At 36.6% G+C, this 14,750-nt stretch overlaps 1 protein-coding gene and 1 non-coding gene across 3 annotated transcripts in view; one reads left to right on the forward strand and one right to left on the reverse strand.

Annotated features, from left to right (window-relative positions):
* The window catches only part of LSAMP (limbic system associated membrane protein), a 659,351-nt gene that overhangs the window by 136,954 nt on the left and 507,647 nt on the right, over positions 1–14,750 (forward strand). The gene's annotated exons all lie outside the window — the stretch shown is intronic.
* LOC116467700 (small nucleolar RNA SNORD86) lies at positions 17–103 on the reverse strand. Its single transcript, XR_004247906.1, has one exon. It is a non-coding gene; the product is annotated as a small nucleolar RNA SNORD86 (small nucleolar RNA).

A 14,750-nucleotide genomic window follows, 5' to 3' on the forward strand; every position in this document is an offset into this window, starting at 1 on the left:
ATCGGTTAAACCCATAACTATATTCTGACATAGCCAGTTTCCACCACCCCTATAGCAGAGGCCTGTATAGGTCAGGGAGCCCTGGTCAGCCATCACAAATACCATCGTGAATTTTATTTTCCTTTCATTCACATGGGCTCATTTCACATTTTACGGGATGGGGGATGCTAAGGAAATTCTCCTATGAGATCTCAAGCCATTTTTTTTTTAATGTTATTGAAAAGTGTTTGGCAGGTTTGTCCTGTAATTAATCTGTTCATACGTCTGTCTTTCCTACCAGCCTATGAGTTCTACCAGGAGTTTTTTTAAATCTTTTGCCATGTTTCTAAGCATTGTCCTAAGGATTTTACATGGATTCACCTTCATAACAATTCTATGAAGTTGACACTATTATGAATTCAATTTCGCAAATTAGCGATCTGATGTATAGAGAGGGTAAGAAAATTATCCAGGTTTTATAATTATTAGATGTTGGACTCAATCTATTTCCAGAGCCTGAGTTCTTAAATACATTGGGTTAGGAACTAGGACACTGAATCTCTAGTTCTAGGTTGGCTACAAACTAGTTGAGCAATCTTAAGCAATTATCTTAACTTCTCTCTACTACATTTCTTTATGTGTAAAATAGTAACTGCATTCTTTTACTGTATTATTGTGAGAATTAAGTTATACAGCTGTGGGAAAGTGCTTCACACAAGACTTCGTACAGTCCTTATTTATTTATTTATTGAGACTGAGTTTCGCTCTGTAGCCCAGGCTGGAGTGCAATGGTGTGATCTTGGCTCACTGCAGCCTCTGCCTTCCAGGTTCAAGCAATTCTCCTGCCTCAGCCTCCCAGGTAGCTGGGATTACAGGTGCACACCAACACACCTGGCTAATTTTTGTATTTTTAGTAGAGACAGGGTTTCACCATGCTGGCCAGGCTGGTCTCAAACACCTGATCTCAGGTGATCCACCCACCTTGGCCTCCCACAGTACTGGGATGATAGGCGTGGGCCACTGTGCCTGGCCACGTTCTAACTTTTAATAAATGCTGGTTTTTTCTTTCTCTCCTGCCCTTCTTTGCTCTAAGAGGCCTATGAACCAAACTTGACCTTTCTAAGGCACGTGACTTCGTGTCTCAATCTGTGCCCAACCCCTATGGACTAGAAGGTGCTTGCCCTCACTTGAATAAGAGAAAACACAGGCAGTGCCAGAGATTATTGAGAGGGCAGAACTGGGTGAGGGTTATTGCGGCTGCCCTTCAGTGACCCATGATGGCAAGGGGCCATCACATCCATACGGGGTCCCATGTGGCCTTGCTGGGTGCACCCGCCTCCAGTCACTCTGTATTGCTAATGTGAGTTACACATGTAATTATCCAGGCAGCAGGCTAAAATATCTCCACAGACAGCAAAGTTTCATCAGCAGAAGGGCACATTTTGTTTCATGTGACTCCAACAGAGTACTGCTGAGTGTTGCAGAGCTGGGGTGATTAACTGAAGGACAAATTAGAAAGTCATGGAATAGTATGTTGTCTCCATAACCAGGCCTTCATGGGTTAAACAAAGCAAGAGGTTTAAGAGTGCATCTGAGATTTTTAGAAATAAAAATATTCTTAAAGGTGTTTTTGTGCTATGGGGTCTTCATCAGAATGTTTTTGTTCTGAAGAACTTAGGATCTATATTTGTGCAACTGTGTCCTTAACATTGACTAAGACCATCACTGAAAAATAAGGTGAGGAATGACATTTTAGATAAAAATTTTGTTGGAGAGCAATGTCATGAGTGGAATGCATGCATTTTGTGAGTTATATATGTGTCTACAGATCAAGACACACACACACACACACGGAAACACACATACACACACACTTGCAAAGACAAATATTGGATTTTTTGGAACATTTGAATGAAAACATTATTCTCTTATTGCTGTATTATGGTGGCTTCTTTCACTCTCCAGTTGACCTTAGTTTCCTGAGAGACATCCCGTAGCGTGGGTATGAGGCTAGAGACCCGCACTCCTTCTTGAGGGGAATGTAGATAGCTGCTAAGCCCTGCATGCTCTGGCATATCTAAGAAATGCCTGCGAGAATTGTGAATAGGTTAAAGGCATAGATGATAGAAAAAAATACAAAAGAAAAAAATTAAATGGATTATTTTAAAAATGCAAAGAAGGTGGGGAGAGTAAATAACTCAGAATGGAAAGGGGGAAAGAGAAGGAGGCGAGCACACTACTGGCCATTATCTTCATAGCTGCACAGTGTCTGACTCTGTAAAAGGTGCTCAGAATGAATCTTAGAATATTAATGTTCATATTTTATGCCATTGCCTCTAGAGAGGTGAAAGAGAAGTCCAAAGATGGGCAGGGTTGCTGAGCCAACATTTCTAAGGAGCCCTTTTTGTCCGATTCACCTACCATCTGCAGCCAGCCTCCATATAAACACCTTTTGTGATCAACCCTGATGGATTATTTGTTTGTTTATTTGTTGGGGGAGGGGGATAAAGAGAGGAAAATGTGGGAGTACATGTGAATTTAGGGTGAAGAAAAAATTTTTGGCTACACAGATCAATACCACCTTTTTCTAGCTTTTTGATAAGAACGCCAAATAGAACTGAGTCAAAAATATTACTGATCAATGGATTGTATCTATTGCTTTTCCCTTTTCTGTATGGCTTTCCACTCCACCAGAGATGAAAATTAAATTGACTTGTCACTATTTTCTCCTCATATAGGCATTCATCTTGCTCAGGGCTTTATTTCTTCAAATTATTCCAATGGCTTATTTAACAGATTTAGTTTCTTTCTTAGTTAAATCAAAATGTATTTATGGAGCAAGTATTGCTCATACTACCACTGCTACTGCTGGTACTGTTAATACTACTGTCTCTACTACTGCAATGACTGGTCTCATAATGTTTTAGGCTGCCTTCAAGGTGCATCACCTTATTTAAATTTTACAACAAACCTTTAAGTTATATACAATTATATGAGGAACTAGGTCTCAAAAGTTGTATAATTTGCTCCAGCTTATAGTGGCAGGGCTGGAATCCAAGCTGAGATGTGTCTGGTTGTCTGGTTCTAAACCTTTCTACAGGTCACCTTGTAAAGAATGAGGATGGAGCTCAAACAGATACACAAAGGAATAAAATTAAAACTTGTTCCTGCTTTTAAAATGTAGTGGTTGAAAAGCCAGAAGTATAAATAACTCCAATTCTGTATAAATGATATTCCCAAATGCTGCATCAGAATCACTTGGGAGAACATAGATTCCCAGATTGCAACCAAGAACTCTTGGATAGACTAAGGAATTTGTAAATTAAAAAGAAAAAAAAAGTGAAATTCTCTACTAATTTCAATGTCCAGCCAATTTTGAGAACTACTGTTTTTAATATTGAAACTACTGACTTTAATATTGAAAGTAATATAAGAAAGGATGAAGTAGTTCCAACGAGAAGGAATGGGAATTGAGAATGGCTGTTTGAGGTTATCTTTATGGTTTTCAGGGTTATCCAGGTCTTAGAAATTACATAATGATTTCTACAAATGATCATCAGTAGCTTTAGACTAGCACCTACTAATTCTGTAAGTGATGATTCTCAACCCTTGCTAATTTGAATAGATCTCGTTATTTCAATGTGCCGTTAAATTGACAAACTTCTCTATAAAACTACATAGTATTATCTTTCAGGTAACCTATTCTAGTAATCTAGTTATCCGTCAACTATTTATATCCATGATTTTTTTTAAAAAAAACAACTTATCATCATCATTCTCCTCACCGTCATCATCACCATTTTAAGTTATAACTATCAATATTTTGTTTAGATACATTTTTATGTTCTTGGTCAAGTCAATTAACTTTTCTGGACCCAAATTTTTCCATGTATGTAAAGAGGAAATTGAACTTAGTGACCTCAATTTTGTGTAAAGTTATGACATTAAGATCTTTAGGCGTCATTTATTAGGAACCCAGTTGCCTTGAGAAATTTTTCTTTCGTTGGGAAACTTACTCATCATTTAGTAAATATAGAATCACAACTTCAAAGGCCAGCTCTGGAATAATTGAGAATCTTTCTGGGCAGATTTAAGGTCTGCATCTGAATAGCTATATATACAGAAAGCCTAAAGGATCAAAATAGTCCAGAGCATTTCAGGACTGGACAGCTGGTGAGTGGGTCAAGGTTGCCTGTGCCTCACTCTGTCAGTCTGTCATTTTAATGAATATCAAAATCACTCAAACACCGAATTGGGAAGCCACGGATCTCATCTTGACCGAGAATCGGCGCCTTCCAGAACCTGACTTAGTTTTGCAAGAGCAGTTTTAGTAGCTAAAAGTTTCACTCTCACCTGCTGCTGCAAGGACTTGGATTGCCAGAGTTGTGTGACTTCTCTTGTCCTTGATTATAATATGAGTAAAAAACTGCCTTGAAAAGATAAAGATATTTTACATGATTTACAGTCTGACCTTAAGATGCTCTTGATGGTATGTCTGAAGGAAAAGAAGGAATGTCTGTTCCCAGATAGGCTGAGTTCCTTCCTTATCAGAAGGGTTAAAATAAATATTCTTTCTCTTTTGTGCTGCCTTAGCATTTCTGCAGTAGATAAAAGGGAAATGTGTGTTGGACTGAGAGTTATGGGGAATCAAATCCAAAGAGATGAGACAAACCTTTCTCTCTGCCAGTGCAGATCAAGTGTGAGTTTGGAGAAATAGAGAAGGAAGGATGTGTCAATCAAAAAAGTTGACCATGGAAAGAAGAGTCACAAAAACAAGGGCAGCAATGCTTGCAAAAACACTATTAAAGGAAAGTCTTGGCTGGCAGACTAAGTATTCTAGCAATAGCACTAGTCCATGTCTTTGGCCAGCTATCGTAACCATATGTCATTAAGCATTTTCACCATCCAATCACCTTCCTTGTTCTGATTCTAGGCCCCCTAAATCAACCTCTAAATATAATGTTCTTCCCATGGAGAAAAGACATTGGCCATGCCCGACAGTTTGTGTGGGAGTTGTCTTTCACATCATAAAGTGATAAACTCTTGTTCTTTTTAAAGCATTAATTTGGCTAAGAAACAAATACAAAGTTTATATTTAGATTGCACGTGAAAACTGGGGGGTGGTCCTCTTGAATACAGGGACTGGTTAGAAAGTCACTTCCTCATATAGTAAGTAGCCACTAGCCAAATGTAGCTATTTAAATTTAAACTGATTTAAATTAAACTAAATTAAAAATTAAGCTCTTCAATCTCACTAATCACAATTCAAGTGCTAAAAAGTCATACATAGCTCATGGTTACTATATGGAACAGTGCAGACTATCAAACATTTTTATTGTCACAGAAAGTTCTGTTGTGCAGCTCTAGGTTAGAAAGTAATTCTCAATTCCTTTACCAGATTATACTTGGTAATCTGCAATGATATACTTAGACCTAGCTGTGCCTCAGCATGTCTATGAAATGGGAAGAAGGATGCTGTCAACAAAATAGGAATTATGTGGGCATTTTAATGTAATTGCTAATTGATGCTTTATAAATAGAACAAAGAATAGTTTGTATATTTAAATATTAATGTGAATCACATTCCCATTTTATTGTGTTCCATAGGAACTCTATTTAACAATTTTAAACCTCTCCATCTTTCCAACTGCCTTTCTGTAGAATGAGGCAAAGGGAAATATTGAAAAGTTGTCCTTAATCTTGTCAAAGAATTATAGGCTACTGTAAATTTGTAAAATGTATGTTACTAAACGTGACTTTCAAATGAGAAAAGCTTTACCAGCAAAAGAACTAATGATGATATCTTACATTTGTGTGCTGCTTTTCTGAAATGCTCTCACATGCATTCTTTGATACTTAACCCTTTGAAATAGTATATTATCATGCCCATTTTACATGTTCAAAAGTTATTTATTCAAGGTCGTAGTGGTAATGTCAGCAATAGAACCTGGGCTTTTGACCCCTACGTTCATGTTTTATTCTGTTATTCCACTCTGTTTCAGTTGTTAGGACATGTATTATGTTTTAGGAAAGGTGACAACAGAAAGAAAATAGAAAATAGAAATCTGAGAATTTGGAGTCCTGAAATAAAGACAGGAAATATTGTTCCTCCAGGCCAAAAAGTAGACCTGAACCTTTGGAAGTCACAGGGAAAGAAACTGCTGTCTCATCTTTCCTCTCTGCCTGCTTCATTCACAGAATTTATCTTGCATTAATTCATTCATTAATCCAATGTAGACTGAGCAATTATTGTCTGCCACACTTGTTGGGCTGTGATGATACAGAGAAGATCAAGACATGCCCTCTAATTTTGAGGACTCCACATTCCTCCGGGGAAAGAGATACATGTTGATTCACATCTTATGACATAGATGCTGAGAAAGGGTTTATTGCAAAATGCTCTGACAACAAAAAAGGAAGGGGTGATTAATTTTGTCTAGAGGGAGCTTGTCCTGAGCAAAAGCTTCATACTTTGTATAGATGACACGTAAGATGTATCTTAGAGGAAAAGTAGGATCTAATAGGCAATTTTAAAAGATGGTAGGGGGAAAGGATTTTAGGTGGAAGAAACAGCGTGAGCAAGTTTCTGTTGATTTAAAACAAATAAAAATAGTACCATTTATTGTGCTTATTTGGTTCTAGGCATTTTATGAATGCATTAAACATCTCTTTATTCTCATAACAACACTGTGAGACAGAGATTATTATCATGTGCATTTTATAAATAGGGAAATCGAGGCTCAGAAAGGTTAAGAAGTTTATTCTAGATCAAATATCTAATAACTGACACAAGCAGAATTCAAAGGTACACAGCTAGATTCCAGCAATTTTGCTCTTAACCACATAGTAGTTATAATGTTGTATAGTCAATTTTATAACGTGAAAATTTTTTTCTTTTTATGGTATATCATAAGCTGTTTCTCAAGTCATTAAAATTCTCTATAAATGCTATTTTAATAGTACAGAGACCCATCTTATTGATGCATTATAATTTGTTTAACTAGTCCTTTATTGTTGGACATTAAGTCGTCTCCAATCTTTTACTATTTTGAATGATAGTGCATGACTATTTTTGTGTATCAGGACTTTCTTAACAGGCCCAATCTAAAGGGGAAAACACCACGAGATTTCCTTGGTACTATCGCCAAGAATAAGAGCAGTCAGAGAAAGCAAAAGCACAGACTAAGTGCACTCTATTTTGGATTATTTGCTTTGGGAATTATACCCAGCATGTTGAACAACCCAAGTTGGCTCCATTTGAAGTCTTGAATATTTCTAGACCTCTGGTACCCAGTTAGTATATTTTAAAGTATTGCAAATTAGTTTTAATATCAACCTGAAATAATTTAAAAAGTAAATCAGCTGAAAATGTTATTACAAACCCAAACAGAGGTGAACTTTGGGTTATCTGCTCTTCTAAATTACTTATTATAGTGTTCTGTCTGTTTAAGTGACTGCTGGCAGCTTTTGATTGCTTCGCCCTAAGTCAAATTTGGCAAAGAGAATGCGAAGGTTTGGGTTAAAATGTTAACTTTTTTTTTCCAAATAAATGCAATTTAAATTATTAAGCTTCACTTCACCCGTACCGATTATGTATCTCTTTTCTTGCTTAGTGATGGCATCCATTTTAAGGGACAAACCTGGAAATGCTGAGCGAAGAACACATACCCTTCATTTCCGAAAGTTCATTTCCCACTCTTACTTTAGATTGACAATGAGTTGTAGTTCAAAGGCTGCCCTGCAGGGAAGCTCATATACCCTATAATTTAAAGGGCCTCAGACTCCTCTTGGGAAACTTGGTAAAACATTCTATTTAGAGACATGCCTGCTGATATGACATATATTTTTATAGTTATACCCCTTTATTGATGGGACATAAAACCTGTTTTCACTCAAAGTATTCCTGCTTTCAGAAAATAGAACAAGAGTCATGCAGAAAACAGTGATTCTGTTACTGTGTATTATGACTTTTGTTTTATAGTTCTCTTTTCCAACTCATCTCTTTTCCCTGCAGCTGTGGAATCTGGACAGCAAAATCTCGTGGACATTTATTCCACTAAGCCCAGGGATGAGATGGCGCTCAGGTTAAAGAACTAACATTTTCTAAACCCTTCATTAAGTTTTTACCAGCATCAGGCCCTCTAAGTACAAGTGTAAGAATCCTTCATTCAATTCTTCACTCCCTCACTCCCATTACAAGCCATCTATATGATCAAAATTTCAGAAGAACTAAGTATGCATTAAGAATTGTGTTACATGTTGCCAAGAATACAGACATGAATAAAACATTCTGATCTGCTCTCTCCAGCTCTCTCAGTAAATGGCTATCCCTTGTAGAATTTTGCATACGGGAATATTCTCCACTGCCTGACTCTAAACATTCTAATCTGACTACACTTTTATTCACCCCTTCATCCTCCACTTCCTATTATAATGGGAAGGGGGAGAATGTGCTACCTTCTATTTAAGAATAATTCCTTCACCCTCCCATCCCACTCCAAACTTCAACCTATTTGAGGACAAAGATTGTATCTACTTTCATATACCATTCTTTCTTTTTTATTATTATTATTATACTTTAAGTTTTAGGGTACATGTGCACAATGTGCAGGTTTGTTACATATGGTTCCATGTGCCATGTTGGTGTGCTGCACCCATTAACTCGTCATTTAGCATTAGGTATATCTCCTAATGCTGTCCCTCCCCCCTCCCCCCACCCCACAACAGTCCCCAGAGTGTGATGTTCCCCTTCCTGTGTCCATGTGTTCCCATCGTTCAATTCCCACCTATGAGTGAGAACATGCGGTGTTTGGTTTTTTGTCCTTGTGATAGTTTACTGAGAATGATGGTTTCCAGTTTCATCCATGTCCCTACAAAGGACATGAACTCATCATTTTTTATGGCTGCATAGTATTCCATGGTGTATATGTGCCACATTTTCTTAATCCAGTCTATCATTGTTGGACATTTGGGTTGGTTCCAACTCTTTGCTATTGTGAATAGTGCCACAATAAACATACGTGTGCATGTGTCTTTATAGCAGCATGATTTATAATCCTTTGGGTATATACCCAGTAATGGGATGGCTGGGTCAAATGGTATTTCTAGTTCTAGATCCCTGAGGAATCGCCACACTGACTTCCATAATGGTTGAACTAGTTTACAGTCCCACCAACAGTGTAAAAGTGTTCCTATTTCTCCACATCCTCTCCAGCACCTGTTGTTTCCTGACTTTTTAATGATGGCCATTCTAACTGATGTGAGATGGTATCTCATTGTGGTTTTGATTTGCATTTCTCTGATGGCCAGTGATGATGAGCATTTTTTCATGTGTGTTTTGGCTGCATAAATGTCTTCTTTTGAGAAGTGTCTGTTCATGTCCTTTGCCCACTTTTTGATGGGGTTGTTTGTTTTTTTCTTGTAAATTTGTTTGAGTTCACTGTAGATTTTGGATATTAGCCCTTTGTCAGATGAGTAGGTTGTGAAAATTTTCTTCCATTTTGTAGGTTGCCTGTTCACTCTGATGGTAGTTTCCTTTGCTGTGCAGAAGCTCTTTAGTTTAATGAGATCCCATTTGTCAATTTTGGCTTTTGTTGCCATTGCTTTTGGTGTTTTAGACATGAAGTCCTTGCCCATGCCTATGTCCTGAATGGTATTGCCTAGATTTTCTTCTAGGGTTTTTATGGTTTTAGGTCTAACATGTAAGTCTTTAATCCATGTTGAATTAATTTTTGTATAAGGTGTGAGGAAGGGATCCAGTTTCAGCTTTCTACATATGGCTAGCCAGTTTGCTAGCCATATACCATTCTTTCTTTAGGGTCTAGCACAATTAATGGTACATGATAGTCTTTCATGAATATTTGTTGAATAAACATTAACTATGCTATAGGAGATATTAGCTTCACACTGAAGCTTAGAAACGTACTGGGTGCAGAGTACAAATTCAAAAAAACAACTGAAGAAAAAGTGATTATATAGTAAAAAAAAAGCACTGAAATAATTTCATTACAAGAGGCAGAGGTAAAATATTCTGATGAAGTTCAGATTATCTCAAACTGGGGAATGAGAGAAGTTTCGTATTTGTGTCACGCTTCAATCTATTCTAATATAGGTTTCTCTTGGAAAGTCCTTTTTTTCTATTATCTTCTCTAGTTTAAATAACTCTGTTTTTCAACATACTATTGCAAAACTTTATGAGTGCAATTTGGAAATGGATATAGAATTGTGATTAATACAAATAATAGAATTTTTGTAGAATTAAGAGAATTTTTTGTTTTGATGTTTGTACTTTCATATCAATGTTATTTATTTTCTCTCTGTATTTTTTTTTCATGCAAGCTGGTGCATACTTTCTTTCTGTATTTTTTTTTTCATGCAAGCTGGCGCATACTTTATTTTAAAGTATTTGAAGGAGATGAAGGATTACAGTAGAAATGGAAAATCAGACTAGAGGTCGTCGTTTTTGTTTGAGTCAGATTCTGTTTGGTTCAAGGGCATCTTGTCTCAGAATCTAGGTTTTCCTGGGCCTCTTTATTCAAGATGAACTAAGTTGGAATAGAATAAACCATACAATATTTTAGTCCTAGATTTTAGAACTTTACCAGGTTTATGGCTGTCTTCTTGCTCATTTCTATTCCCTTTTTTTGACGCAGTTGTGTAAATGAGCTGATCTTAAAATGAAACCTACCAGCTGTTCCAATAAATACAATAAACTATAGGTAGGACATATTATAAGAGAACTATAGTAGAATTATGTGCAAGGTGCATCCCCATTTGTATTTCTCTGGGAATAGGGAAGAATATTGGAGCTACGCACTCAAACAAGAAGGCTGCCTGTTCTTGATCTTTCTTTAAAAGACAAACTTGCTATAATTAGCACTAGATATCTGGTAGCATCTGGAAGTCTTAAAAACACCTTTAGTAGTGTATTTTGACTTATCTCCCTTTTCATTCTGGATTCTGTCACTCACCTTCTTACTTTCCTCCTTTTCTTCCATGAGGAAATCATTCAGAAACAGAAAAGTAACTCTTCTCTTTCCTTTCCACCTTTCCATCCTCCATCTTCCCCACCAGTAAGATCCTGGCATAAATTTCTGTTCAATCTACTTCAGCATCATATGTGTATTCACTGTAGATACCATCAGCACCATGGCCTTTGTTGAAGTGCACATCAGCAGGCACCGGGGCTATTATGATAGTATTCTTGATGTTCTCCATACCCCAAAATTAATTTTCCCTAACTGCTGCTAGAGAAATCTTTCTTCCTGGAAAGTCAGATATACATCTAACTTTCCATGCACCTGCTTGAAATCCTTTATTTTGTCTTCATTTGGGATGAATACATGTGTCATCCTGACCCACACTTCCCAGCTCAGTTTCCTTTCCAATGTCTCCGCACCCTTATCCTCATTCATCCTTCATACTTTGAACTTCAGCAGATCTGGCTCACATGTTTCCTTGTAGCCACCATGTTTTTTCAAAAGGTTTTCTCTGTAGTTTACTTTGTCTGAAACAGCTTCTTCTTCATGTCTGAATGTCTTTCTGGCTTTCACCTACTAAGGGAAACCTCCAGATCATGACTTCCCTTTCAAACCCAAGCCCAACATCTTTACATATTTCTGTCTCTCTTTATAGTATTCCTGTATCTTATTCATTTTTTTATGATTATAAGTATATTGGATTAAATCTTTTTCGTGTCTGCTTTCCCTCTAATTAACTCTTAACTCCTTGAGGGCATACGATTTTACTTATTGGTCTTCAAGATGTGGCACATAGCGATAGCTAAGTATCTTTGTTGAACCGCAGAGAACGTCTTACCAAGTAAGCAGACCAAGTTGAGTTAGCACAGCCAATGAGAGAATATACATACAATTAACCATGTCACATTCAGTAATGTAAAAATCATTTATTACCCCTTCAGGATGATTCTTGGGAGGTTTTATATCTACTCTGACCCCTTATCACACTCCTCCATAGGCATTACACCAGCCATGTTATTTAAGTGATTCTGTTCCTTAAGTTCTTTTGGCTGTTTTAACAGTTCCATCAGTTCACACTTGCTTTTCACAATGATATAAGGGATAACAACCCAAATATCTCACACCATGTAAAAGATTGTTCTGCGCATCCAGTTGTTAAATCTGTTGTGCTCCGAGTATGCCCGTGCCAATCTGCACGTACTGATTATTCGCTCGCAGGGTTAGTGACTGTAACATTTTTGATTAACCTCTCTGTACACTTCACAAGCACTTACTCTGGGCCATGTTCAGATCATGAAGATGCCCTAAATCACTGAGATGTTGCTGAATATCTGTTGACATAGTTTTTACCAGTGTGGAATAACTCAGTGCTCTTCAAATTCAAGGAGAGTCAAAATAGCATTTTTCTCTAGCTTTATTTGTTTTCATCTCAGAGACACTAGACACTGAATTTCAAACCAAAAAAAAAGAAAAGAAAAAAATTATTTGAGATTACTTATGTAATGCCTACATGCCAACATTTCTGTATTCATAGCCACACATTCAATTATTTGGCACCAAGTTAGCCAGTCCTTTTAAAATCTACTTCTTCAATGTTTACAATCCGAAGTAAACAAAATGATGTGCATCTTTAATTTCACTTCTAAACTCTAATGATGTATGGCAATTTTCTAAAAAAATCTTTATTTCTCCCAAATATCTTCTATAGGAAGTAAGACTTCCGTTGTTTGCTTAATTTAAGCCAGAGACAACTTGACATTTCAGTTACTATTTACCCTCTTTGCAGATGAAGCCAGGCCTTTGCCTGAGATTGAGAAGCCCTCTCTTGCTATTTCATTTTTTTGGCATTCATGTGTGCACATTAATTTCATAGTTTAAAAAAATAAAAATAAAAATGCTCAGGATGTGTGTAATTTAGAACTTAGAATCACTGATGGCAAATGTCAAAGTAGTTTAAAATTGTAGATTCTCTGTTTTTGAAAAGGGATATATTTATTTTATAGGCTGACAAAAATGTATATTACTAACTTACAGGCTAGTCCTTCCCATTTTGTATATCCTAATGGAAACATTGGGAGATCAGTGCTACTAAAATGTCAGCTTTCACCCTGAGTGATATCAGCTGTCCATCCAACCATCCATCCAACCCACTATTTTTTTGATTCCACATCATGCTATTTGTCTTCTACTGTGTTCCATGCACAAATGCCATTATAGGAGAATGGTTTTCAAAGAAAACAGATCTGTAACTTTGAATGACTGTTATGTTTTACTAAAGCAAACACATGATAAAACACCATAGCCATCTGGACTAAATCAAATACTACTCATATTTTTAGTGAAAGGTATTTATTCAACAGTCTACAAAAAGTTGTGAACTACCTCCTATGTGTCAGACAATGCGTTAATCATTGATGTGCTGTTCTTTCTGTTTTAGAAAGTTAGCAGAATGGAGGTCTTTCTATAAATTGTGTTGTAGGGGGTGGAGTTTTTGGAGGTGATTACTGTTTTAAATAACTGTTGGAAAAACCAACATTTTATGGGCTTAGAAAGATGACGGCTGAGAACTAGAGAATGAAAAGAGAAACAGGTAAAATGAGCATATTTACAGAGGGACGGTGAGTCATGGGGGAAAAAAGTTACTTATATACAATTTTGCCTAGAGCCACCCCAGGCATGCTTATTTGGAAAGCAACAGTCTCTGAAAATGTGCTGCAATAAATAAACTGAACACATTATTTAGAATGCCACTGGTGATTACCATAACAAGTGGACCTTTTCTATTGCATTATTGGGTCACAATTATCAGTACCTTCATTTCAGAACACCTTCTTCCTTCTTGACAGATTGCCATGGTCTCTACAGTAAATGAGTATTGATTTAATATTTGAAGCCATTGAGCAGTGTCTGTTACAAAAAAGGGACCTGAGCTAGAGCGTGTGCCTATTCTTGCCCAGCAGAGCTGCTCTGGGTAATGGAAATGTTGGTGAATGTTTACCACATCCACACAGCCGCAATCAACCATTTTTGTTTACTCTTTCACTGGGAGGAGTGATTAAGATCAGATTGCCAGTTCTATCATGATAGATTTGTGTCAAGAAAATATCTTGCTTGCTCTATCTGTAGAAAAAAACTATTATCTTTATAAGTTTTAAACTTATAATTTTATACTTGTATTCTAAGGTTTTTTATTCACCTATTCACCTTCTGAAGCCTTAATTTCCCATGGTTTGGCAGGAATACATTTTACCATGAATATATGCATGAGAAATGGGGCCCAGTTATATCTCCAGTGACTCAATCCAATGAAATGCATAAATTTTAGGCCATTATTGAAAATATCTCCTACTCCCTTCAGGATGGACAGCTTTCTCCAGAAACTGTTTTGGGAAAGATGTATAGTCTTGGAAATCAGCAGTCTACCTGTTTTTCAGATAAAGAACATTAAAACATGTTATTGCCACAATCTTCTATCATCTTCCTTGATTATAAGTGTTCTAAGTCTTCATTATTGATTTTATTTTGTTTATTTTTATTTGTTTGCTTTTTGGATGTCAAGTACAGAGGGTTGAATTAATCTTTCTTCTAAATTCAGTGTCAGTTGTATTAACAGTAAGTTTGGTTGTCAGAGGGTCATATTTTCAGCTGTAGCCTACAAGTAATTTAATGATCTACTCTTCAGCCTTGGTAAAATACTTTAGGTGAGACATATGTGTGTAGCTTTTTATTGCATATTTCTATTTTTGGATTTTCATTTCCGTTGACATATTTACACTAAAATGATCCTGCTTA

Source organism: Hylobates moloch, unplaced genomic scaffold, assembly GCF_009828535.3.
Source record: "Hylobates moloch isolate HMO894 unplaced genomic scaffold, HMol_V3 SCAFFOLD_4, whole genome shotgun sequence".
NCBI classification, from domain to species: Eukaryota; Metazoa; Chordata; class Mammalia; order Primates; family Hylobatidae; genus Hylobates; species Hylobates moloch.